The 27987-nt window shown below is 50.9% G+C and overlaps 1 long non-coding RNA gene across 2 annotated transcripts; it reads left to right on the top strand.

The window, feature by feature from the left end:
- The first annotated feature begins 12 nt into the window (after window positions 1–12).
- On the top strand, window positions 13–25636 carry LOC140617933 (uncharacterized). Of its 2 annotated transcripts, none has more exons than XR_012018085.1 (3): window positions 13–221; window positions 24089–24224; window positions 25071–25636. It is a non-coding gene; the product is annotated as an uncharacterized lncRNA (long non-coding RNA). The 2 variants fall into 2 exon arrangements; XR_012018086.1 differs by lacking the exon at window positions 13–221 and adding an exon at window positions 9853–9994.
- The last annotated feature ends 2351 nt before the right edge of the window (window positions 25637–27987 follow it).

Below are 27987 nucleotides of genomic sequence, written 5' to 3'. Positions count from 1 at the left end.
CGCAGCCAGTTTTGGAAAGTACCATCTGCCGCACTCCTCCACGAAGCCTCACCCTCCTCCACAGCCAGATGACTGCGCCTTCTCGGGGCTCCCGGGAGACCCGGCGCTCGTCTCTGTAGGACACCCACCACACACCGACGAGATCCTCCTCATAGGTCAGCTTCTCCCCCCTGGCCGGCTCCTGCCCCCACCTGCAAGCTGCTGCCTGGCAGGACAGACAGGTAAGCAACACAGTCCTCATCAGGGAGTGACTACATGAAAAAAAATGACATCTTCTTGGTCTTTTGTTCTAATTGCCCGATTTCGAGCAGGTTGTTCAACAGCTTTGATTTGTCAAGGGCGATGACAATGTCCAAATCACAGGTTTGGTGAAGCATCAGTGCCACGACCTATGGAAAGGCAGGTGGAACAGAGCATGGATTCATTGGGTGTGGTCTGAACTGAAGGAGATGGTACGGGGGGCAGTGGAGGAAGAGGTTCAAAGTGCTAGATGAACATGAAAGAGACACCCTCCCCACCCCGTGGGACCTCCTGGGAAAGATAACTGGCCATGTAGCTTGGCCAGAAGGAAGAACGAATGGAAGCTCTTCAGACAAGAATCACTTAGAAAGAGCAGAAGCTACTTTATTTGAGATCTGAATATGCTTCCCATAATTAGTTCTCCATGTAGCTCAATAAACTCTCCTATAAGCCTATAATTCATTATAAATAAATATTACCATGGAGATGCAATGATTATAATAATTTTAGACTGTTTACTCTATATGAACGCTTTGTAACCATATGCACTCACCATTGTGTGATAGAGCCCTAAGCCTTCCAGTGAGCTAGGCTTCTAGTGTTTGTATTCCGATTATTATGCTCATAAGCAAAATCATGCGGACTGAGTTGTAGAGCAATGTGGGATCTTGGGGACATCTGTGTCAACGGTCTAGATCACAGATGCTCAGGATCGGTGAGGACAAACTTACCTTCATGACGACACCAAAGGTCATCTGCCTGTCTCGCATTTTTTTTTTTTTTTTGAGTGTATGGTGAAGTTTTCTGGGGGACTCGTCAGCTCAGATGACATCGTCACCCTGACAGTTAAGGGCATGTGTGCTTGCATTTTCTCATGTTTTACTTTTCTCAGTTTTAACATCTAATATGGTAAATACTGATCGACACAAGCAGAAGCTCTTTGGAGTTCTTGCCAATTTTAAGAGTGAAAAAGACTCGGACTATAAGGTTTGCAAATGTGACCTAAAGTGTCCAGATATCATGTGCTCTCTCCCTAGAGGTGCAGGAGCAGACCAGGGGCTCGCTGGCTCTAGGATGCTGTGTGGAGAGCTAGAGATACAGGGATAGAGAGAGATATAGATGAGGATGAGAACCGTGGAGACAGAGGCAGTGAGAGAGAGACAGAGATGAGGCAGAGAGATCTGGGAGCTGTTACGGGGTCTGCCCTAGTTAACCCTTCCCATGCAATAAACCATTCTGACACTTACTTAATGGTTTAAAACAACTGTCTCAGATGATTGAAAAGTGGGGCTGAAATCCCGAATAGCCATTTCCCCAAAGAAATGCCAAGAGACACATGAACACATGGTTAACATTGCTCATCATCAGGGAGATACAAATCAAAACCACAGCAATACCACTGCACACCTGTAAGAATGGCTAACATCAACAAAATAAGAAACAAGTGCTGGCAGAGAAGAAGGAACCCTCATGCACTGCTCGTGGGAATACACCCTGGAGCAGCTGCTCAGGAAAACAGTGTGGAGGGGCCTCAAAAAATTAAAAATAGAATTACTGGGTGATGGGCAATGAGGAGGGCACTTGATGGGAGGAACCCTGGGTGTTATACTATATGTTGGCAAATTGAATTTAAGTTAAAAAATGTAAAATGAATAAAATAAATAAAAAATACTCTGACTATAAAAATAAATAGAATTACCATGTGATCCAGTAGTTCCACTACTAGGTATTTACTCAAAGAAAATGAAAGCACTAATTCAAAAAGATAAATGCACCTTGATATTTATGGCATAATTATCAACAATAACCAAATTACAGAAAGACCTCAGGTATCCATCGAGTGATTTATGGATAAAGAGGATGTGGTATATATATATATATATATATATATATATATATCCCTGTATCTCTAGCTCTCATATATATGAGAATTTAATATATGAATATTATATATTTATTTGAATTTAATATATGAATATTATACATATACACATATATATTTGGTATATATATGTGGTAAATATATGAGAATTTAATATATGAATATTATATATATACACATATATATTTGAATATTATATTATATTGGAATATTACTCAGCAATAAAAAGAACGAAGTCTTGCCATTTACAACACGGATGGATCTAGAGGGTATAATGCTAAGTGAAATAAATCAAAGACAAATACCATATGATTTCACACACGTGTAGTTATAAGAAACAAAACAAATGAACAAATAAAAAAGACAAACAACACAAAACAAAAATCCCAGACTCTTCTATACAGAGAACAAATTGGTGGTTGCCAGAGGGGGAGGAGGGAAAGGGTTGGGTGAAAATTTTTTTTTTTTCTTAAAGAAAAATCCCCGATTGGCTCAGAGGCTTAAAACCATTTAGCCGGTTCTGGATTCTGAGGCTTAGTGGTTGGGCTGCTCAGCTGGGCGGCTTGGGTGGTGTCAGCTGGGCTGTCCTCCCGCAGGGGTCCAGGGGGACACACCTGGGCTCCCTCCTCCAGCAGGCCAGCAAGCTTGCTCCCGGGGCCAGGGCAGGGTTCCAGGAGAGCAGAGGCCCTAGGGCTTGTAAGCCTTCGGAGCAGACCTTCGGTTGGCCCCCGCCAGCCACCAGTCCCGTCCACTGTCGCTGGCCAAGGATGTAGGTCCCACCTGGCACGGCGGGGCTGCAAAGTCACCAGGCAAAGAGCATCCTTGCCGCACCGAGTGGGGCCATCTTTGCGAACTGTCCGCCACTAGGCTTCACTGCGAGCCACTGTCACACGGGCCCCTCTGCTGTTCACGCCGACCTCAACCCCGACCTCCCAAGAGGCGCCGTCGGGCGATCCCCCTCACCGTGGGCGTTTTCTGTGCGGGGCACTTGCTTGAGGCAAACATCAGATTTCATCCTCAGAGTGTGAACTCTGTACTTCTCGTTAAAGTGGTGCTACTTGTTAAGAAGCAGCTGTTTGGAATTATTTCCTATTTTTCTCGGAATCAAGGACAATTCAGGTTCCTTGGATTGCTCTCTGAAACGCGCTTTGTGTTGAGAGAATTTGAGCGTTCCCCAGCGATGCGCTCTCGGACGTTCCCCATTCACACAGTTGGCGGCAGGGCCCGCAGAGCCACAGCGGCGTCAAGTTTGACTGGCTTTCGCCACTTTCAGATAATTGTCAATACACGAGTGCACCTGTAAAAGTGGTTAGGAAACGTAAAACCTGGGAGAAGGAGATGGTTCTTTTCTCCGTTCAAAAGGATGTCCAGGGCAGCCCCGGTGGCGCAGCGGTTTAGCGCTGCCTGCAGCCCGGGGCGTGATCCTGGAGACCCTGGATCGAGTCCCACGTCAGGCTCTCTGCATGGAGCCTGCTTCTCCCTCTGCCTGTGTCTCTGCCTCTCTCTCTCTCTGCATTTCTATGAATAAATAAATAAAAAATCTTTTTAAAAAAAAGTAACAAACAAAAAACAAAAACAAAAGTAATGTCCATCGAGCAGATGGCATTTGTCCTAAAGTGATGATGTGACCCAAAGTGCCCTGGTGATTCTGTAGAAGGAGAATATAGAATCTTGAGGAAAGAAAAGAAAAGAATTTAATTGTCATTATTTCTGTGTATTCTTTTTCGAAATCGGAATGTTTGAGATGAAAATAAATGTTAGCATCTGTAAAGGCAGCATATTGTTAGCTCTCATCAGACCACTTTCTCCAATTCCCGGATTTCTGAGCATCTAAACCTCAGAGCCGTTCTGTGCCTTCATTCAGCTCCGATAAGCACCCAAAGTGCCAGTGGCAGCAACCTGGATGCTAATTGCTGGAGTATCATTACGAGAGTCCATAAAAATATCCTGGAAATGAACCACTTTTCAAACTCCCCACAGGATGTTAGTGCACAGAAATTATGAGCCCGTTCAAAAGGAGTATCATACCTGTGCCTTCCAGAAGGCTCTCCTGGACTCGTGAGTTATGCCGAGGTTAAGACTGATTAGCTGCATCAAGCTGTAAGTGAAATGAAATATGCCTTTGCATCTTCAGGAACCATCCGTTTGACTTACCACTTGTCCGATCCATGGCAGTGGGTGAATTTATCACACCAGCATGAAACCCAGCACTAGCTTGTTTCCCACCGCCTGACTTGTAATCAACAACCCACTCTTGGAGATTTTGGGCTGCCTCACCTGGTTATGCCAATAAATCTGAGTGAATGGCTGCTTGATTTGTTATTGATTTCCCCACGGACGAATCTGAGGCTGCATTTTCAGCGATAGGTCTTCAGGCTGGGGATGCGGTGCAAAGGAACCACTTTGCCAATATTGGAGACCCGCGGGGTCACTCTCTGTGACAGCGGCTCACTATCAGGGCTGACCGATCGTTGTTGGTGCGACTGACTGCCGCGGAGGGAAGGACGGCGGGGACAGGGTGGGCAAGGGCGAGGTCATGCTTGACCATGACTTAGGGCTCTCTGGAAAGACGGCATCCATAAAGCATTTTCTGTATTATGATTGTTCATGGATTTCGCTCAAAATTATCCCATTGCATACCAAAGACCTGTGAGTGAAAAATTCTAACATGTGAGCATTCCGTACCACGTGGACTGAGTGCTGGGAAAAACTGGAAGAGCCTCAGGGTGTTGAAAGGGTCGATTCAGCTTTTCTGGGATTCTGACCCTGAGAACTGCTCTGGTTGGACTTCTTAGACTGTTGTCAGGGAATATTAGTCTTTGGGTCCTGTTTGGAAATGGGTTGTGTTGTAAAATTGGAGGAGAACGAAACAGGTCTGCCCGCTGTAACAGAGACTCGCCCTCCCGCTAGCAGGTGCATGGGTGCAGCATCACCAGGCAAAGTGCATCTCTCCCTTTACAGGGGAAAACCAACCTGCAGATTCTCGCGGGCTTTGGTCTGCAAGCCCTTCCACGCCCAGTCATTGGTGGTTATTAGACTTGCACCGGCTTCCAACACATTTTTTTTCTGTCTCCTATATTTTTATTAAACAGATTCTCATGCCATTTCCTAGTGTCTACTTCTAAAAGCAAATGTTCGTTGGGAGAACTTTGAAAATGTGAACTAAAGATTGAAGGATTGCTTTTTACACAATCCTTTGAGCAGGGAGATTTTGGAATTTTGTGCCTCGTTTCTGAGGTAGCCTTCGACTCCGTGTTCACAGGATCCACACAATGTGCTTCAGATTTCTGAGGTTCCTGAGCACGTATGTGCTCCTCGTTGGTACCCACGTCTGGGGTCCTGCTTCTTCTGTCCAGACGTCCTCCTGGAAGACCCCCTTTATGGGTGATCTCCCCCAGTGCACTGTCAGAGTCTGCTAGGTCTTAAAAGGAAGCATTCAGACATCTGGAGTTTGCCTATCTGCTATTTAATACCCAGGAGATATTCTGGGAACATATATTTTAAAAATGCATTCATCAGGCATCAGGGTTTCCGACATGAACTCCTGAGTTCTGGCAATGTGGAAGAAATACAATTTGGAAGCTCAGTTGCCCCCTTGGCACATGCTTACAAAGGGGGCCTGTAAACCTCAGAGCTACTGAGCTTTTATCAGCCAGTACGGGCTTCTAGAGCAACTGCTCTACAAATCTCTCTCTGCAAAGCAGCCTTGCCTGAAAGAAATTGCAGGAAGGAAGAGCCCTTGTAAACCCTAATTCACCTGGTGGCAATTTCCCTGATTTCCCTGTGTTATTAAAGAGTTCTCCAGCACATGCCCTTTGGAAGGAGCAAAGAGGTAGAGAAGCAGAAACATGCCTTTGCATATTAAAGGAACCCGAGGGAGCGAGGTCATTTTTGCAAATCACTTATTAGATGTTCCGTTTGTAAATAGTGAAGCTGGTCCAGTCTTTGGTTGTTCGAGGAGGCTGAAAACCCCCACACTTTTGAGATAAAACCTTGGAGTTTTATTTACTTATCTACTAGATAGTTTCTGCCAGCCGCAGAAAATATCACTCCCTATCCCTTGGGGTAGGATCCTCACAGTTCCCTTTGCCAGTCTTCTTTCTTTCACAGAAATAGCCAAGCTCTGTCAAAAATGTGTTGAAAGTCAATATTAAAGGTGCTTTTAACATTTAAAGGAAAACTTTTAGTATCTGCTCCTCCTTTCACACGGACACAGTGGCAGAAAGAGCATGGTTTTGGGATGAAAACATATCTCGTGTTTAAAGCCAATGACTCTGTATCATCAGCAGGTGCTTCGAGAGCCCTGTGAGCAACTGGAGACTTGATTTTCTCCTTGGTTGGTTCTCTCATTGGAGAGGGCTGTAATTACGGTAGGGTTGTAATTACGGTAGGTTACAGATGACAATGAGACCTGTCCTCCCAGCCAGTGACACAGATAGAAAGGGACGGGCTTTTCTGGAGTAGAAGATGCCCAAGCGACATAGCAGCCAAGTATATCTGTGGTGCATGTTGTCTGAGTTCGATTTGAACAGGCCAACGGTAGGAAGATTTTTTTTTGGTGGACGGGGGGAGGTTTGGGGACATATGAACAAGATCAGTTGTGATTTAGATGAGATGAAGGAAGGATGCTTATTTTGTTAAGGCTAATAATGGCGTTGTGATAAGCAAACGCCTGTGTCTTTAAGGGATGTGCACAGAAGGATTGAAGTACAGACAAAATGTCATGCTGCCTGTAATTCATTTTTAAGATGCTTGAACAGAAAGCAGTTGAGCAAATATGGCTAAATAGTAATAATCGTTAAATCGAAGTGGTCTGCGGAGATTTATCATGCTATCCTCTCTTCTGTGGTGTTTGCTAAAATTTTCACCGTGAATGTTTACCAGGGTTCTGTCCCAAAGCCCCTAGTGTGGGCCTGGAACACTGCAGGTGCTCTGGGCACGGTGGCCACCCACTCTCCCGCCAGTCGGTAGTTGTTTTCTCTCTCTCTTCTCCTTTCCTCAGGAAGGAGCATGAACAGGGTAGGCACTGTTTGCATCCTCCAGGACTTAGCTCTTGAGTGGAAGGCAGGTGTTTGAGTCGTAGTTCACAACAAGGAATGAGGAACGATGTCCCAGGACTAAATTCCCTGCGGTTTTCCAAAAAGCAAAGCGTACGTGGGTCTTATCACCCAAGATTTAGATTCGAAGTCAATCCAGGTTTTACTGAGTGCTCAGTGCACGCCAGGATGGAGGACAGAGTGACCCCCAAATCCCTGCTGTGGCCTGACTGCCCATCTTGGACGGGTCACTTTGCAGGTCCCAGCCCAGTCTCAGATCCTGGGACTTGCCGGCCAGAGGGTGAGCCCAAAGCCACTGAAGCCGGGAAGCACCTGGAGGGTGGGGTGAGTTTGCTGAGACCCCCTGTGAGGGACCTGCTGGGCAGGCTGCGGAGATGGAGACGTGTGGTCCAGGCCGAAACAAGCCACTGCCAGCAGATACCGAGCTCCGATTCACGTCTGTGTTTCTAGGCAGGGCATTAACGCCAGGTAGTGGGTCCCGGAGGCTGTGAGCTCTGCTTCTTCCTATGAGTAACCCAAACATCTTCATAACACACATGGATTAAGGTTCTAAAGATAAAGAAACTCAGAATCAGAAAGATGAGACTATTACAGGTAAGCAGGGCCTCTGGGAACCCTCCTTATTTGCCAAAGGATGACAAGTCCCAGGCCCAGACAGGTGAGCCACCTTTCTCGTGGCTCCCGAGAAGCTCAGAGCCTTGGGGCAAGGGAGCAGGAAATCAGTGCGGGCATGACAATAGAGGGGCAGGTGCAGTGGGGTGGGGCTAGAATGTGGGGCTGGAAGAGCCTACAGAGGAGGTCGCATGAGGTGTGGGGGGTCCTCCGGTGTGTGGTCCTCCCGGCTGGGGGGCAGGGCAGGGCCGGGCTGGGGCAGCGGCATTGTGGCAGAGGCTCAGGCCCTCACTGGGTGCGGGGGGATCCGGGACCCAGGGTGGCTGGAAGGCCATGAGCAGGTGGGATTGAAGTCTACCTGAGGGCAGGAGGTGGGCGGGGCCAGACCCAGCAAGGTGCCACGGGAAGCCTCTGGAAACTGGTAAGGAAGGAAATGTGGGTGTGCACATGTGTGAGAGTGTGCATATGTGTTCATGTGCGAGTGTGCATGTGTGTGAATATATGTATTTGTGTACATGTGCATATGTGTGCATGTGTGAATGTGTGTGTGCATGTGCGAGAGTGTGTGCATGTGTGTATGTGCATTCGTGTGCGTGTGTGAGTGTGTGCGTGTGTGCATGTTTGTGAGTATGTGCATTCGTGTGCGTGTGTGAGTATTGCATTTGTGTGCATGTGCATACGTGTGTGCACGTGTGAGAACACATGTGTGTGCTTGTGCGAGAGTGTGCCCATGTGCCAGTGTGTGTGTGCCGACACCTAGTGCCCCTGGGGCCCCTCTCAGCTTAAAATTCTATGGTTTCTGTTTCTGTGAGTGCATTTGTCTGGTCCCTGGGCTCGGGGTCCGCGGGAGGCGCCTCATTGTTGATGCATCTGCATGTGCATGTGCATGAATATGCAGAAATAATTATTACGTTTACCGAATGCTAGTTACGTGCCAGGTCAATGCTTCACGTGGCTTTTCTCATTTGAACCCCCAAAAGTATCCCTAAAATTATCACACACACACCCCAGTTTACAAAAGGGGAAACTGAGATTCACACACAGAAGGAAGCCCCTTCCAGGCTGTGCACAGTGAGTGGTGGAGCGGGGGGCCAGGCTGGTGGCAGTCCCCCCATCTCCTTACCGTGACTCCCGATTCGGGCCTTAAATCTTCAGGCATTAAAATATTTAAGTCCGCTGGACTCGGATCTGTGCTTCTTTTCCCTCCTGGAGGACTTTTCGGAGGGGCTTTGTCGTCACGTGAAGGGCAGCTCTCGGGTCAGCAGGGACACGAGGAGATCTGTCGCCTGTACCTGCTGCTCGACTCTGGGGGGAGGTGCCGTCTGCGCCCCACGCGACGGGGAGGCCTCAGGTCAAGGGGGTCACCCGGCCGCCGGTGTAGGTGGGACGAAGGCCCCGACTGTGCTGTGTGAAGTTGCAGTTTCATTGCACATATCCCTTGGGAAAGGCCAGTTTCCTCCTTCAGATCCTCCCTGAGGGGCCGGAAACCACAGCTTAGAGAGAGAAGCGGGGAGAGACCCTCAGAATCCCCAGCTGCTAAATCGCAGGTGACCTTGGGCCGCACCTGCCACGTCTCTTGACCAGGCCTCACCCCGGGGGGGGGGGGGCGTCGCCCCAGTGGGTCCGCGGGAAGGAGAAGGAAGAGCAAGACCCCCATGACTGCTCAGGATTGAGGAAGTGAGACTTCCTAGAAACAATTTTCTTTATGTATAAAAGAAGGTGAACACTGATATTTTAACACTTGGAGTCTCTGGCTGGAGCTGAAGACGGGAAGAGCCGGAGGGATTTCCAAGTCTCTCAGATCTCGAGCTTATAATAGCATTTTTATGATGAAAAATTTCAAACACACAGAAGAGTAAATAGTATCACGAACTACCACCCAGAGGTCCCCAAACGATCCTCTGCCGTCCCACGCTCGCTTCGCCTCCCCCTGCGGTAGAGGAGGTGTGCCACGGACACCACCACACGTCCTCCTTAAGGGCTTCCAAATCCAGGATACTTTTTTTTTTTTTTTTAAGATTTTATTTATTTATTCATGAGAGACACACAGAGAGAGGCAGAGACACAAGCAGTGGGAGAGGCAGGCTCCCTGCAGGGAGCCCGACGTGGGACTGGATCCCAGGACCCCGGGGTCACACCCTGGGCCAAAGGCAGGCGCTGAACCGCCGAACCCCCCAGGGATCCCTCCAGGACACTTTCTAAAGTAAGCGTAATTCCCTAGGGCAGCGCGGCTCTCCGGGGGACGGCGGGGGACGGTGGGGGACGGCGGGGCGATGGACAGAAGCGCTGCCCCCGAGGCCCCACGCTGACCCCACCACGTGGGAATTTGCGGCCTGAGTCCTGGGATTGCATTTAACACGCCTCCCCGGGAATCTGGTGCACCCTGTGGGTCAAGAACCCGGGAGCCCTTGCTCTGGGTCCCCGTGGGAGGGGCCCACAGCTCCAGGCCCCGTCCCTACGGCCGCAGAGGCCTGTGGCTCTAAGCTGCTTGTGAGCCTGAGGGATGGAGTTATGAGGTCCCGGGGGACCGTGTCCCGAGCATTTCCCTGACCTGGGGCTGCTCTCCCGGGAGGGAGGACCGCAGCTGGGCGGTGCCGTTGAAGCCGCGGGGCTGGCTCCGGGAGGAGCCGCGGGGGGCTGGGGGTCCCTGGGGGTCCGGGGGTCCCGGGGGGCCGGGGGAGGTGGTCTTGCCCTGGCGTCTCTCCCAGGAGCAGCCGAGCCCCCGCGTGGACGCTCACAGCGAAGGGGACAGGCTGTGGGTGCAAGAGCACCTGGCAGCAGCCACGGGGAGCACCCTGGGGCTCACTCGTCACCACCAACGAGGGAAGAGGCTGGAGTGAGGCGAGCGCTAGTCAGTGCCAGACGCGGAGCTCGGGTCCTACACGCTTTGTGTCATTTAATCCCCCCAACACCCTGTGGGGTAGCACGTTACAGTCCCGATTTCCAGAGGAAGAAGCCGGCGGTGAGGAAGCTCCGGTGACCGGCTCAGGGCGCCCGGCCCGGGGCGGGGAGGGGGCGCCGGTGTCCCATCTGTAACCATTAGTGTGGGACGCCCGCCAGCGGGGCGTGGGGGGTGGGGGGGGATTTTGAGCCTAAGATTATTTTTCTTTTCTAAAAATTGTACATCATGTGCGTGTCAGAGCCGCCGACTTCAGAAAGCGTGGCGTTAGCTTCTGCAGCACAAGGTAAAAAATTTAAATCAGATTAGGAAGCACGGTTGCTATGGTACCGGGAAAGTACACTTTCATGCAAAGCAATTTAATAGATGTGAAAATGTGTACCTTCTCACAGGAACACTATATTTTAGAGATAAAATCCTCCAGCAGGCAGTGGGCTGATAGACAGGCCTCTCCCGTCGGAGGCCCGGGCGTCGCCTGCCCTCCCTGCCTGCCTCCTGCCAGGGGGCCCGGGGTCAATGGGATCACCTTCCCGACGGGAGCCAAGCCACCCTGCCAGGCTGCGTTATGTGCTTAGACTGGTGTCGCTCCAGCTCTCTGGGGCCCAAGGAACAGGCCGTGCAACCACGGAGGCCAGGCCCGCCTGGGGACTGGCACCCAGGCTGTGACGGGGACTTCCCCACGTGCCCAGAGTCGGCTACGCTCCCGCCGTCTGTGAAAACCCAACTGGGACACGTAACCCGAGTCTCAGTTTCCTCATCCGTAAAGGGAGTCCAAAGATTCATCTTCCTTCCCCCTACTTTTGTGCTGTGACTGACATATAACAGGGTGAGTGTTTCAGGTGTACGCGTGGTGGTGGGGACGTGCATGGATTTCAGGATGGTGCCGTAATGCGTTTCGTGATGGCGTGTATCCATATGGCAGGGACCCCACAAGGTGTGGAAAGGGAGTAGCTACAGGAGGATGTATACACATGTGAGACTCCTTCATTTTGTAAAATACTGAACTAAAGAAAAGGTTAGACTATAATAGCTCAAGAATGTACACCTTAATCTTAGGACACTAGGAACACCTGGGTGGCTCAGTGGTCGAGCATCTGCCTTCGGCTCAGGTCAGGCCCCCGGGGTCCTGGGATCGAGTCCCACATCAGGCTCCCTGCATGGAGCCTCCTTCTCCCTCTGCCTGGGTCTCTGCCTCTCTCTGTGTCTCTCGTGAATAAATAAAATCTTTTAAAAAAATCCTATATTAATAAAAGAATAATAGAAAAAAATCTATCACCTCATACATAGTTATATCTTTTATTTTTAAAGATTTATTTATTTTAGAGAGAGACATACAGACAGAGACAGAGAGAGAGAGAGAATTGTAAGCAGACTCCCTGCTGAGTGCCGAGCCAGACGGGCTCGATCTCACGACCCTGAGATCATGACCTGAGCCTGAGCCGAAACCAAGATGCTTAACTGACTGCACTACCCGGGCGCCCCACAGGTAACATCTTTTCCTCTTGAGATGAGAAGTTTTAGGACCTAATCTCTAAGCAACTTTCAAATACACAAGCCTGCCCTGTAAACTTCAGTCACTGTCCGGTGCATTAATCTACTTTTAAGAGGGTTGAAAGAAAAAAAAAAAAAAAAAAGAGGGTTGAAAGACAGTCCACTCCAGCCTGGGATCCTGATGGGAAGGGGTCACTGAAGCTCAGAGGTCACCGTTTCAGCGCCCTGAGCTTGGCGTCTGAGGACTGCAGGTGGCCACACCTCCTGTCTGCCGCCAGGACCTTCCCGCTTTGCCCCATCTCTCCGGCTCTGTGGTTAATCCACAGCACGCGGGACACCAGCAGCCCATCCACCAGCTGTGTCCTCTGCCCAGAACCTCCCTCCCCAGATGCCCACGTGCCTATCTCCCTCTCCTCCAGAATTTTGCTCAACTACCATCTTGGAAAGAGGCCTCCTCGCCCAGCCCCTGCCACCCTGGACCCTCCGTGTACCTGTCCCTGCTCTTCATCTATGCCATGCATCACCTTGCTTCCTGGGGACGTTGCTGACTATGCCTATGGCTTCCTGTCTGTCCGTCTGAACAGAAGATGTGAGACTCAGAGGTCTTTGCTTTGACCACTGATGGATCTTAAGTACCTAGAACAAAGAGGTGCTTCAGAAGTGTTAGAACGGATGAAGTTAGCATTTTTTTTTTTTATTGGTGTTCAATTTACTAACATACAGAATAACACCCAGTGCCCGTCACCCATTCACTCCCACCCCCCGCCCTCCTCCCCTTCTACCACCCCTAGTTCGTTTCCCAGAGTTAGCAGTCTTTACGTTCTGTCTCCCTTTCTGATATTTCCCACACATTTCTTCTCCCTTCCCTTATTTTCCCTTTCACTATTATTTATATTCCCCAAATGAATGAGAACATATAATGTTTGTCCTTCTCCGACTGACTTACTTCACTCAGCATAATACCCTCCAGTTCCATCCACGTTAAAGCAAATGGTGGGTATTTGTCATTTCTAATAGCTGAGTAATATTCCATCGTATACATAAACCACATCTTCTTTATCCATTCATCTTTCGTTGGACACCGAGGCTCCTTCCACAGTTTGGCTACTATGGACATGGCTGCTAGAAACATCGGGGTGCAGGTGTCCCGGCGTTTCATTGCATCTGCATCTTTGGGGTAAATCCCCAACAGTGCAATTGCTGGGTCGTAGGGCAGGTCTATTTTTAACTGTTTGAGGAACCTCCACACAGTTTTCCAGAGTGGCTGCACCAGTTCACATTCCCACCAACAGTGTAGGAGGGTTCCCTTTTCTCCGCATCCTCTCCAACATTTGTTGTTTCCTGCCTTGTTAATTTTCCCCATTCTCACTGGTGTGAGGTGGTATCTCATTGTAGTTTTGATTTGTATTTCCCTGATGGCAAGTGATGCAGAGCATTTTCTCATATGCATGTTGGCCATGTCTATGTCTTCCTCTGTGAGATTTCTGTTCATGTCTTTTGCCCATTTCATGATTGGATTGTTTGTTTCTTTGGTGTTGAGTTTAATAAGTTCTTTATAGATCTTGGAAACTAGCCCTTTATCTGATATGTCATTTGCAAATATCTTCTCCCATTCTGTAGGTTGTCTTTGAGTTTTGTTGACTGTATCCTTTGCTGTGCAAAAGCTTCTTATCTTGATGAAGTCCCAATAGTTCATTTTTGCTTTTGTTTCTTTTGCCTTTGTGGATGTATCTTGCAAGAAGTTACTATGGCCGAGTTCAAAAAGGGTGTTGCCTGTGTTCTTCTCTAGGATTTTGATGGAATCTTGTCTCACATTTAGATCTTTCATCCATTTTGAGTTTATCTTTGTGTATGGTGAAAGAGAGTGGTCTAGTTTCATTCTTCTGCATGTGGATGTCCAATTTTCCCAGCACCATTTATTGAAGAGACTGTCTTTCTTCCAATGGATAGTCTTTCCTCCTTTATCGAATATTAGTTGCCCATAAAGTTCAGGGTCCACTTCTGGATTCTCTATTCTGTTCCACTGATCTATGTGTCTGTTTTTGTGCCAGTACCACACTGTCTTGATGACCACAGCTTTGTAGTACAACCTGAAATCTGGCATTGTGATGCCCCCAGATATGGTTTTCTTTTTTAAAATTCCCCTGGCTATTCGGGGTCTTTTCTGATTCCACACAAATCTTAAAATAATTTGTTCTAACTCTCTGAAGAAAGTCCATGGTATTTTGATAGGGATTGCATTAAACGTGTATATTGCCCTGGGTAACATTGATATTTTCACAATATTAATTCTGCCAATCCATGAGCATGGAATATTTTTCCATCTCTTTGTGTCTTCCTCAATTTCTTTCAGAAGTGTTCTATAGTTTTGAGGGTATAGATCCTTTACATCTTTGGTGAGGCTTATTCCTAGGTATCTTATGCTTTTGGGTGCAATTGTAAATGGGATTGACTCCTTAATTTCTCTTTCTTCAGTCTCATTGTTAGTGTATAGAAATGCCACTGACTTCTGGGCATTGATTTTGTATCCTGCCACGCTACCGAATTGCTGTATGAGTTCTAGCAATCTTGGGGTGGAGACTTTTGGGTTTTCTATGTAGAGTATCATGTCATCGGCGAAGAGGGAGAGTTTGACTTCTTCTTTGCCAATTTGAATGCCTTTAATGTCTTTTTGTTGTCTGATTGCTGAGGCTAGGACTTCCAGTACTATGTTGAACAGCAGTGGTGAGAGTGGACATCCCTGTCTTGTTCCTGATCTTAGGGGAAAGGCTCCCAGTGCTTCCCCATTGAGAATGATATTTGCTGTGGGCTTTTCATAGATGGCTTTTAAGATGTCGAGGAATGTTCCCTCTATCCCTACACTCTGAAGAGTTTTGATCAGGAATGGATGCTGTATTTTGTCAAATGCTTTCTCTGCATCCAATGAGAGGATCATATGGTTCTTGGTTTTTCTCTTGCTGATATGATGAATCACATTGATTGTTTTACGGGTGTTGAACCAGCCTTGTGTCCCAGGGATAAATCCTACTTGGTCATGGTGAATAATTTTCTTAATGTACTGTTGGATCCTATTGGCCAGTATCTTGTTGAGAATTTTTGCATCCATGTTCATCAGGGATATTGGTCTGTAATTCTCCTTTTTGGCGGGGTCTTTGTCTGGCTTTGGAATTAAGGTGATGCTGGCTTCATAGAACGAATTTGGAAGTACTCCATCTCTTTCTATCTTTCCAAACAGCTTTAGGAGAATAGGTATGATTTCTTCTTTAAACGTTTGATAAAATTCTCCTGGGAAGCCATCTGGCCCTGGACTCTTGTGTCTTGGGAGGTTTTTGATGACTGCTTCAATTTCTTCCCTGGTTATTGGCCTGTTCAGGTTTTCTATTTCTTCCTGTTCCAATTTTGGTAGTTTGTGGCTTTCCAGGAATGCGTCCATTTCTTCTAGATTGCCTAATTTATTGGTGTATAGCTGTTCATAATATGTTTTTAAAATCGTTTGTATTTCCTTGGTGTTGGTAGTGATCTCTCCTTTCTCTTTTTTTTTTTTTTTTAAATTTTTATTTATTTATGATAGTCACACAGAGAGAGAAAGAGAGAGAGGCAGAGACATAGGCAGAGGGAGAAGCAGGCTCCATGCACCGGGAGCCCGATGTGGGATTCGATCCGGGGTCTCCAGGATCGCGCCCTGGGCCAAAGGCAGGCGCTAAACCGCTGCGCCACCCAGGGATCCCGATCTCTCCTTTCTCATTCATGATTTTATTAATTTGAGTCTTCTCTCTCTTCTTTTTAATAAGGCTGGCTAATGGTTTATCTATCTTATTAATTCTTTCAAAGAACCAACTCCTGGTTCTGTTGATCTGTTCCACAGTTCTTCTGGTCTCGATTTCGTTGAGTTCTGCTCGAATCTTTATTAACTCCCTTCTTCTCTTGGGTGTAGGATCTATTTGCTGTTTTTTCTCTAGCTCCTTTATGTGTAAGGTTAGCTTTTGTATTTGAGTTCTTTCCAGTTTTTGAATGGATGCTTGTATTGCGATGTATTTCCCCCTTAGGACTGCTTTTGCTGCATCCCAAAGATTTTGAACGGTTGTATCTTCATTCTCATTAGTTTCCATGAATCTTTTTAATTCTTCCTTAATTTCCTGGTTGACCCTTTTATCTTTTAGCAGGATGGTCCTTAACCTCCACGTGTTTGAGGTCCTTCCAAACTTCTTGTTGTGATTTAGTTCTAATTTCAAGGCATTATGGTCCGAGAATATGCAGGGGACAATCCCAATCTTTTGGTATCGGTTCAGACCCGATTTGTGACCCAATATGTGGTCTATTCTGGAGAAAGTTCCATGTGCGCTTGAGAAGAATGTGTATTCAGTTGAGTTTGGATGTAAAGTTCTGTAGATATCTGTGAAATCCATCTGGTCCAGTGTATCATTTAAAGCTCTCGTTTCTTTGGAGATGTTGTGCTTAGAAGACCTATCGAGTATAGAAAGAGCTAGATTGAAGTCACCAAGTATAAGTGTATTATTATCTAAGTATTTCTTCACTTTGGTTAATAATTGATTTATATATTTGGCAGCTCCCACATTCGGAGCATATATATTGAGGATTGTTAAGTCCTCTTGTTGAATAGATCCTTTAAGTATGATATAGTGTCCCTCTTCATCTCTCACTACAGTCTTTGGGGTAAATTTTAGTTTATCTGATATAAGGATGGCTACCCCTGCTTTCTTTTGAGGACCATTCGAATGGTAAATGGTTCTCCAACCTTTTATTTTCAGGCTGTAGGTGTCCTTCTGTCTAAAATGAGTCTCTTGTAGACAGCAAATAGATGGGTCCTGCTTTTTTATCCAGTCTGAAACCCTGCGCCTTTTGATGGGGTCATTAAGCCCGTTCACATTCAGAGTTACTATTGAGAGATATGAGTTTAGTGTCATCATGATATCTATTCAGTCTTTGTTTTTGTGGACTGTTCCACTGAACTTCTTCTTAAAGTGGAATTTTAAGAGGCCCCCTTAAAATTTCTTGCAGAGCTGGTTTGGAGGTCACATATTCTTTTAGTTGCTGCCTGTCTTGGAAGCTCTTTATCTCTCCTTCCATTTTGAATGAGAGCCTTGCTGGATAAAGTATTCTTGGTTGCATGTTCTTCTCATTTAGGACCCTGAATATATCCTGCCAGCCCTTTCTGGCCTGCCAGGTCTCTGTGGAGAGGTCTGCTGTTACCCTAATACTCCTCCCCATAAAAGTCAGGGATTTCTTGTCTCTTGCTGCTTTAAGGATCTTCTCCTTATCTTTGGAATTTGCAAGCTTCACAATTAAATGTCGAGGTGTTGAACGGTTTTTATTGATTTTAGGGGGGGATCTCTCTATTTCCTGGATCTGAATGCCTGTTTCCCTTTCCAGATTAGGAAAGTTTTCAGCTAGAATTTGTTCAAATACATATTCTGGCCCTCTGTCCCTTTCGGCACCCTCGGGAACCCCAATTAAACGTAGGTTTTTCTTCCTCAGGCTGTCGTTTATTTCCCTTAATCTATCTTCATGGTCTTTTAATTGTTTGTCTCTTTTTTCCTCAGTTTCCCTCTTTGCTATCAACTTGTCTTCTAGGTCACTCACTCGTTCTTCCACCTCGTTAACCCTCGTCGTTAGGACTTCTAGTTTGGATTGCATCTCATTCAATTGATTTTTAATTTCTGCCTGATTAGCTCTAAATTCTGCAGTCATGAAGTCTCTTGAGTCCTTTATACTTTTTTCTAGAGCCACCAGTAGCTGTATAATAGTGCTTCTGAATTGGCTTTCTGACATTGAATTGTAATCCAGATTTTGTAACTCTGTGGGAGAGAGGACTGTTTCTGATTCTTTCTTTTGAGGTGAGGTTTTCCTTCTAGTCATTTTGCTCAGTGCAGAGTGGCCAAAAGCAAGTTGTATTGGGAAAAAGAGAAAAAGAGAGGAGAGAAAGAAGGAAAGAAAAGAGAAAGAGGAAAAAAAAGGGAAGAAAAAAAAAAGAAGAAGAAAAAGAGAAAGAAAAAGAAAGAAAAAAAGGGGGTGGGGAAGGAAACAAATCAAAAAGCAAAAGCAAAAAAAAAAAAAAAAAGAACCACCGGGGAGTATCTTCTGATTCTGTGTACTTTAAGTCCCTTGGCTTCTCCTGGAAGTTGTCCGTCTAGCTGGTGTTCTGGGGGAGGGGCCTGTTGTGCTGATTTTCAGGTGTTAGCAGCTGGGGGAGCTGCTGTGCCCCTGCCTGGTGCAGGGCTCAGTGGGGGTTGTTTACCCCGTGAGGCCGCAGGAGGAACAGCCCCAGTGGCGGGGCAGCTCTGGAGCCCTGGATTCAGCTCCGGCAGGAACTCCGTCTGCAGGGCCTGGAGGCTCCGGGGCGGGGCCGCTGATCTGCTCAGCTGGGGCAGGAGCATCCTTGCTGTCCTGGGCCCTCCCGGCCTCTGCCTGTCCCGGGGGAGGCGGGATCCTGGGCTGTGTCCCGGCGCCCTGTGCTCCGGGGCCTGCGCTGTTGGATTCGCGCTCCCGGGCCGCGCAGCCCCCTCCGCGGAGCCGCCGCCCGAGCCCCTCCGAGCTGCTCCTGGAACCGCGCAGGCCCCTCCGCACGGAGACTCTTCCTCTGCCCGAGCCCCTCCGAGCTGCTCCCGGGGCCGCGCAGCCCCCTCCGCGGAGCCGCCGCCCGAGCCCCTTCAGCTGCTCCGGGTCCCGCCGGGTCCCCCGTGCGCGCTGCAGCCCTTAGGGAGCTCGGCGCATCTCCCGGGGCGCAGGTGCCTGTTAGTGTCCCCGGGAGCCCGAGGGCATCCCCGCCCTCCTGGGTCCTGCTCCACCTCCCCGCGAGCCCCTTTCCCCCCGGGAAGGTCGGTGCAGCTCCTGCTCCTCCGGGACGGGGCTCTCCTGTCCTGGGGACACTCGCCCCGGCCTCAGCCCGGCTCCTCGCGGGCCCCTCCCCTTGGAGGCCTTTGTTTCTTTATTTCTTTTTCCCCGTCTTCCTACCTTGATAGATGCGTGAACTCTTCTCACTGTTGCATTCCAGCTGGTCTCTCTTTAAATCTCACGCCGAATTCATAGATTTTCAGGATAATTTGAAGGTTTTCTAGGTAGTTTGGTGGAGACAGGTGATTTGGAGACCCTGCTCTTCCGCCATCTTGCTCCTCCCCCCCGAAGTTAGCATTTTTCATACACTGTCCTCTCCCATTGCCCACATGTGATTCTTGCTGGAAATTGTGGTATGTGGGGAAACAATCCCGTTGGACACACGCTCATCCTCGCAGTGAGGCCCTCCGTGCCTGCCCCAGCCCGCCTGCCCGAGCTCCTGCCTGGGGCTTCCTACTGTCCTGTGCATCATGTATTCAACCTACTCACTGGGTTTCTTGTGGGCGCCTCCTCTGAAACCATGAGTCCCAACAGGACAGGACTTCCTATTAGGTTTGTTGACTTCTGTAATTCTGGTGCCTTGAACAGGGCCTAACACATGGTAGGGGCACAGGAAAGGTTTTGCTGAAGGCATGAGTGTCTGTGTGACAGGATGGGTCAGCCCTGGACCTGGTTCTCTGGGCAGCCTGACCACTGTGATCCAGGAAGGCTGAAGCTGGAGCTGACTCCCGTACCTTAGAGAAGGTATTACTTCTCCCTTAAAGCTCCAGAAGCCACATGAAGCTGCAAAGTCACGTTTAAGGCTCTCACTGTGACCCCCGCTTCACACTCACTCATCCCCATGTACATTGGTGGGGGATACCTAATGATTCTCGCTTTTGGAATTATTCTGCACGTGCCATTGCAAGACCACAGACAAGAATGATTTGGGGAATTTGCAGGGATGATCTAGGCCAAAGGGAGAGAATTAAAGGAGCAAAAACTATGTGTAGTGCCTAGGTGGCTAGACCATGGCTCCAAAAGGAGGCCCCCCCTCTAGCCACGGATTTGGTCAGCCCCTCCTTTACTCCTGCTGCAGGGTCTTTGAATAAGTGTTCCCTCAGGGACTGTTCCTTCTTCTTTTCACCTGCTCAAGCCTTCTGATTCTTCAAATCTCACATCAAATGCCATTTCCTCCAAAAAGCCTTCCCTAACCTCCTTGACTAGGTCAAGTCCCCATATCATGTCCTTAAGGCTCCATGTCCCTCTCCCTGGTATCTCTAGTCATAGTCATTGTGTCTTTTGCTTGTTGCACTCATGTTTTTCTTCCCCGTCTAAGTTGTCTGCTGTGTGAGGGAAGAATTTGAGTCTGATGTTTCTTCACATTTTATCTCCATCTTTTTGCAGAATTGAACACATAACAGGCAACTCTGACTATTTTTGGATGGATGAGTGGATGGGTGGATGGTTGGATGGATGGTTGGATGGTTGGATGGATGGATGGATGGATGGGAAGGTTGGATGGATAGATGGTGGATTGATGGTTGGATGGATGGTTGGATGGAAGATCAGATGGATAGATGGATGGTTGGTTGGATGGTTGGATGGATGGATGGATGGATGGATGGATGGATGGATGGATAGATGGCTAGTTGGCTGGCTGGTTGGAAGGATGGTTGGATGGATGGATGGATGGATGGATGGATGGATGGATGAACGAATGGGTGGATAGATGGATGGAATTATGGAGGAAAAGCTGAATGTAAGGTGAGGACTATATTAGTCATGGTTCTCCAGAGAAACAGAGCCAATAGGATCAATTGACCTTCTATCTATCTATCTATCTATCTATCTATCTATCATCTAAGAGATTTATGGCAAGGAATTGGTTCACATGATTGTGGAAGCTGGGGAGTCCTGTAGGCTGCAAGCGGGAGCTCCCCTCTCCACCTCCTGTCCCGCCCGGGCCCTCTGCGGAAGGGATGGGGCCCACTCACACTGATAGGGCCATCTCCTCTCCTGAGTCCCCCAGTTCCAATTCTAATCTCTCTGGGAGCCATCCTCACCGACACCCAGTACAATGTTCAATCTGGGCACCACGTAGCCAGTCAGATACCGAATGAGATCAACTGTCCAAGTGATGGATTGCAAAGTGCTCTGCCCGTCCGTGAGGTCCTGAGCGTGAATGATATCAGATGTGTTTACGCTGACCTGAGCGCTGACTGCCAGCATGGAGCATGCGTTAACTGTGGGCACACGTACCCCAGGAGGTGGTGGATGGGACTCTGTCGTTTCTGCTCAGTCCTTGCCCCCCATGTGCCTTGCCCTCTAATCAGGCCACAGACGCCCCTCTGACTACAAGCTTCGGGGGCTTATGAGGGAGTCCAGCTTCGTTGGGTTCCCCCCAAGGAGGGAGGCAACACCTGTTCTGGCTGGCGGACAGATACGGAAGGGAACTGCAATGCGCTTTTCCCCAAGCTCTCTGTCCCTGCAGGAAGCGTCACGATCTGCTGAAGAAGACCTAACTAATGCGGGGCCGCTTTCCCTCTGTAAGTCGGGGGTAGCTAATTCTACTTCCGTCAGTGGGAGCCTGTGTGAGGGCGAGACTCGGTGAACTGGGTCACACCGGGTCGGCCGGCACCTGAGGTCCAGATGGCCCACCTCCCACGGGAAAGCGGCCCGTCCACAGCTTCCACAGCCCAGGACCCCGGCTCTGGGCCCAACGGCTTCCCTTACAGGCTGGATTCCATCAGGGCACCTGCCCCCGAGTCTCCCCCCTCACAAAATAAACACACCTCTGAAGGGGTCAGCCCTGAGTATGCTCTGCACAAGGGACGGGATGATAATAAACAATAAGAGGGAACGTCCTTTGAGCGCCCGCTCTGTGCCAAACAACTGATATGTGTTACCCTTTTAATTTTTATCACAGCAATTCAGAAGGATGGTTTCTACTGCTTTTTCCATTTTATAGATAAGGAAATGGAGTTTCAGAGGGATGCTGCTCCTAGCCCAAGGTCACCCATCTCAGACATGTGATTGTGACATCCCTAGGGCTCCCAGATGGATACTATCAATCATGATGGGTTTTCAGGAGAGTAAAGAACTACCACCTAATGGGAGCTGCGGGCAGCCCTGAGCAGGCCTGTGATCGCGGGCGGAACATGGAGGAGAAAAGCAGAAGGCATGTGGGGGATGCAGCCCCGCTTCTCTGGGGCAGGGTGTGAGGTGGGAGGCGATGGTGTTTGGCCGGGTCAGTCCTGCCTCTGCTGTGCCCCTGCCAGGGCGCTGGCACCTTCTCTCTCAGCTCCTGTCTCTGTGACATCGGGCGTCAGTTTGTGTGGTGACGGGAAGGGGCCGTCTGCTTGCGCCGGTCACCATGCCCAGCACTTGCAAAATGTGGGAAATACAGAGTATACATTTAGGGGATGGGGGACAGCTGGGTGGGGAGCAAGGGGGCGGGGGACTGGGCATTGCCTGAGCAGTGAGGACTCTAAGGGTCAGTGGGGCGTCGTCCCAGGACTCTGGGCCGGGGCTGCGACGTGTGCAGGGTTTGGAAGAACAGCCTTGAATCCAGGATTCAAGATCAGGGTAACTGGAGGTGGAGTGGAGGCGTTGGTGGTGGTTTCTGGCAAGGCTCCAAATCTTTCCAGCCCGTTTCACCCCACCCCACCCTCCTTACTCACCCAAACCCCAGTTCCCCCCATCTGCTTCCCAGCACACCCTCCCTTCCTCCCTCAGGCCTGCCAGCCACCAACACTGTCATCCATCCAGCCTCGGCCCACACAGGCACCAGTGGGACGCGCGCGCTCCCCCGGCACCGTGCAGAGCCCGCGGGGGCCCGGGGGGTGTCGGCCGTCCACGACGCACCCCCAGCAACACGCCAGCTCCTGTGGGAAGTGGGGAAAGCTGTGCCGAGGGAGCAGATGTTGGCAGAGGAGGTGCCCGCCCCCGTGCAGGGGCTCGGCTGTGTGACGGGGTGACCTTGAGCCTATAGCCCCTGATCCCAAGTGTCCGACGCAAACCCAAGCTCCCCACTGGGTTTCAACATCTTCTTTCTGAAAGGGATCCTGATATTGGCATTGACTTCAGAGCTGACCCAGGAATAACACAGCTCCGGCACAAAGAACGTTCCCGGAAGCATCCGTCAGCAGGAGGACAGACGGGACAAGTGGTGGTTCCCTCGGAGCCGAGTTCCTGGTTCCGCTTTGAGTGTTCTGCAATTAATCTCAGCGTGAAATGACAGTTTCTGATTGAATACGCATGTATTGTGCAGTGACGTTTGGTCTGTCCAATGTGGTACTTATTTTATACGGGTGCTTTCAATCAAGACGAGAAAATAGTCTAAGTGAAAAACTTATAGAATAAATGGCTCTCTGGTAAAGCTAACATTTCCTGTTTGGCAGGAGTGAGACTACCAGCCTGTGGGTGTTTGGAGTGTTTGCAGGATTCCAGTTGATAGAAAGGTCCATAGGCTTCTGTGTTTGCAGACCTCGGGGGTAGGAGCCCGAGGGGTGAGGCCTGTGGGCCGCGGGTCAGGACGCTGGGCCGTGAGCTGTGTGACTTTGGGCAGACTCTTCATCCTCCATGGCCTTGGGGTCTCCATCTGTACCACGGACGTGATAATGTGCTGGAGGATGACTGTGCAGATGAAGTCAGGGCTTAGAACCGCGCATGGCACGCCAGCTTTTTTTCCTGTTGTTGCTGAAAAATAAGAAGAGGCTTCTGGTTTACCTGGGACTGAAAACACATTGTTGTGAGTCTAAGAATTCAGAGTTTAGACTCAAGGAAAGCTTCTCGACTCAATGTCCCCATTTATCGGCTCTTCCCTTCTACTGTCCGGGGGTCAGCTCCATCAAGTGGATTTGGAATGTTAAATTTTAAGATCTAAGTATATTGGCTTTTTAAGAAGTGTTAATTTTGACACCAGATAGAGGTTGAGATTCAGTTACTTAGAATTAAAACAAACAAACAAACAAACAAACAAACAAACAAACAAAAAAGAAAGCCAGGCGTTCTTCGGCAGAAGACAAAACAGCAGGGGAAACGGCTGCAAACAGAAACAGGGTTCTTTTCCAGGAGTCGCTCGGAACACAAGCTGGGTGTTAGCAGAGGGAGGAAATCATGCAAAGAGACAAGTGACAGCAGACAAAGGGGCTCCTGCTGGAGAAACCGAGGATGAACCTGGAGCCCAAGGAACCACAGGCAGAGCCAGGTGAGAGGGTGGCGAGGGATGAGTGCGGCCGGGGTTCCCCGAGACACACGTCCCAGAGAGAGGCAGGAACCCGTCCATGATGAGCACACCAGGACCGTGAGCTCTCACTCAGAGGGTAAAGCCGAGCCCAGGGTGGACGCCCACCTCCCCTGACCCGTTGGGCAGCTCGCTTCCGTTACGGCTGTGGGTTTAGTGGAACTCCATGGAAGGTTCCAAAGGCTGAAGATGGAGGTGTGGGCACAGTCCCCTGCCGTCCATACCTCCCCTCCCTGGAGTGGCTGGTCATCGTGATGGGCTCTGGCTCTGGGTGCTTGCCGTGGGGACAGGTGCTGGGCGCTGAGGTGTGCTCATCCTCTGTTCTGTGCACGAGGAACCTCAACTAAGGGCCCTGCTATCACCCCACCTGACAGATGAGGCCGCTGGGGTGCAGAGGGTGTAGAGGACTTGCTTGAGCTGAGACCTGCTTGAAAGTGGCTGAGCCAGGCCTCAGACCGAGAATGTCGGCTCAGAACTGTGCACACCGTGGGGACTCCTAGCAGGGAGACCCTGGCCCTGTGCACACCACAGGGACATCTAGCAGGGAGACCCTGGCCCCATGCACGCTAAGGGGACATCTAGCAGGGAGACCCCAGCCCTGTGCACACCACGGGGACATCTAGTAGGAAGACCCAGCCCCGTGCACACCACGGGGACTGCTAGCAGGGAGACCCGGCCCCGTGCACACTGCGGGGACTGCTAGCAGGGAGACCCCGGCCTCGTGCACACCACAGGGACTCTTAGTAGGAAGACCTGGCCCCTTGTTTTTGTGACCCATTTGGCGACCCCAGTCTTTGGTTTCTGTTCCAGAGCAACAGGAACCTGTCTACACGTAGCCGTGCTTACAGACTTACAACAAGCCCCACGGGAAACAACCCAAACAGCTCCCAGGGCTGAATGTGCGGACAAAATGTCTCGCATCCCTGCAAGGGAAGATGATTCTTTCGTAAACAGGAATGAAGTTCCGATGCCCGGATGAGCTCGAACCAGTTATGGAAGGTGAGGGAGGCCACGCCAGGACCACGTGTGGCACGAGTCCGTCGTTTGGGATGTGCAGCGACGGCCCATCTACAGAGACACGAAGCACAGTGGCGGGGGCCTGGAGGGGGCCCGGGGATCTTCTGGGGGCTGGGGACGCCTGACACTGATGTATGGTGATGCCCCCACCCCCGGTGGGGTCACTGGGGATCATGGAGACGTAGGCCTGAACCGGGGGTGATGACAGGTGACATGGGGCTCCATCCCGCTGGGTGAGGCCCTATTAGCGGCCCTGCAGGATCTCACTCCTCATTCCAAGCTGAGGTGTGGCGGCTACTGGCAGTTCACTGACGTTCCCGAGAAGGTTCCAGAAAATGAATAAAACATAGCGTTCTTCTCGTGTGGTGTTGTCTCTTGACATTTCCTGGGAGGCAGTGCGCCAGGCCCCACGCGACAAGGCAGGCTGACAGGCCGCCCCCGCCCGCCCCGCGCCCGCCCGTCCTCACCCCGACCGGCTCCGCGTCTCCAGCTGCAGGGAGTCGGCCCCACAGGGGACGCGCAGGCGTCTGAGGTCGTGTTTTCTAGGTTGAACCTCAGCCTGTTTCAGAAGCGACGGAGGCGTGTCCCTGGTTTTCTAGCAGAGGCGGCTAAAGCCCACCCGATTGTCGCCGGCTGGGCAGGCGGCCACCTGGAAAGGCCGGGGGCACCGTCCAGTCACGCTTGGCCGGCGTGAGTCAGCAGCTGCCCCTGACCCCTGCCCCTGCCCCCCGGCCTGGGGGAGATGGGGCCCCTCGGCCTCACCTGCGGGGTGGGGGCGGAGGCTGATGCTCTGTGGGCTTGGCCCTGTCCCTCGTCGCAAGTGTCCAGACCGTGGGCAGCCACGTCCCCTCTTCTCTGAGGCAGACGGCTGGCAGGTCCCTACGGGGACACCATGTGACTCAAAGCTGCGGGACAGCCGAGCCGGAGACCAGACAGGGCCCTTCCAGTGCTGCCTGGGTCGGAACCGCAGGCGTGTGTAGGCGCCTACGACTGGCACGTCCACACGGGGAAAGCAGCTCGGGCCACAGGATGCCCCACCGCACGCAGCTGTGTCCCACGGGTGGGCTCCATCCTCAGTCACACTCTCCCCGGGGCCACAGGCCTCCGTAGCCGTGACGTCGGGTGGTCCCCTCTCTGAGCCGACGTCTGGTGGAAGTCTGGGGGCCCCTCTCTGAACCCGGGGGCTGCAGTGCTCCCGAGGGCCAGGCCCAGCAGAGGGGACTGCTCAGCCCCCGCCTGAATCACCGGAGGCCACGGGAGCGAGAAGCGCGGCTCCGGCTGGGACCTTCTGGAGAGAAAGTAGGAGGGACACCGGGTGGCGGTGAAATGCCACTAAGGCCACATGCGGCCAATGTCCCCAGACGGGACGGGCAGGAGCTTCACGTGGGGCGTGTGCACGGAGCGCCCTATGGAGAAAGGTGGCCTTGGCTCCCCGGCACCGCGCACAGGTCTTGGCAGGGCTCCCTTCGGCCCAGCGCGGGTCCCCCGCCGTCCTGGGCATTCGCTGTGGCCTGAGGGCCAGGACCTGTTGGTCGGGGAAAGGAGCTTCCGGGGGGGAAAGCGTTTGTCCTCTGAAAGCAAAGCACCTGGGGTGAGCTGGGCACGTGTGGACCTGCCCGTGACGCGGGCATCAAGCCAGCAGTGGGCTCCCGTGACCCCGAAGGCATGCGACTGCACGACAGAGGCCGCGGCTGTATCCCTGGCCCTGGCCCCGCACCGTCGCGCCCAGTCCTGGCTCTACATCCCTCGTAGGGGCCGGACCCCCCCCACCCCCGCCGCTACCCTTCCCCCTGGGCCCCGCCACCTGAGCCACAACACTTATGCCCAATTCAAGGCTGTTCTGAGTCCCAGCAGGTGTTCAGTGTGACCCGGAGTCCAACCAGTCCTGGGCGCGGGCACACAGAGGGGGGACTCCCCACGGTCCTGGGACCCGGTGCCCGGCCTCAGCTCTCGGCTGGTGTCCCGCTGATGCTCTCTCCAGACGAAGGACGCCCCCCGCCCCGAACAGACGGACCCACATTTCAATCACGACGCAGAAGGCAAATGGAAACTCAGGCTGAGGTGACACAAAGAACGGCAGAGGCTGAGCCCCGAGTCTGACCTGGAGGACGGACGGATTTCGGGGCGTCTCTTTCCACAAGAAACGGATGCGGAGAAGCGTCTTCGACAGCCAGCTCCTTACGTGTGTGTAGGGGGGTGTTTCGACTTTTGGTTTTGGTTTTTACTTTAAAAGGTCTGGTGACGCCGCGATGTGATTCCAGAGGGGGCCGCGGACTTTCGGAAACGTTTGGAAACCCCAACGCCTTTCTGTTTCCGCCTGTACTTGCAGCCCAAACAGCTGGTCTAGACTTCAGTTACCTTTTGAAAAGCTGCAAATCGGAGATGCACACAATGACGCGCTGAAGGGCTTTCGCTCAGACGAGCCACCACGGGCCCTGGGGCCCTACACCCGCTTGGCATCTGCGCCCTCGTTATGCATCATCATCGCCGTCGTGTTTTAAGAGCGAGCAGGGTCTGGGGCGGCGTCTGCGGCACGGCCCTGTTGCTAGCTGAGCAAATCCGACTTAAAGCTGGATGGGGGGGTGTCCCTTGCCGGGCGGCACTGCCGTGTGCGAGCCGCAGTGTTCACGGAGGCCGCGACCAGCGTTACATCCGGGGTCACAGAGGAGCAAGAAGACATTGTTCCTTGACTGTGTATCCGCAAGGATTG

This window comes from Canis lupus, chromosome 26 (assembly GCF_048164855.1).
Source record: "Canis lupus baileyi chromosome 26, mCanLup2.hap1, whole genome shotgun sequence".
NCBI classification, from domain to species: Eukaryota; Metazoa; Chordata; class Mammalia; order Carnivora; family Canidae; genus Canis; species Canis lupus.
Note: the sequence above shows the minus strand (reverse complement) of the source record. Positions and strands in the feature narration are given on the sequence as shown.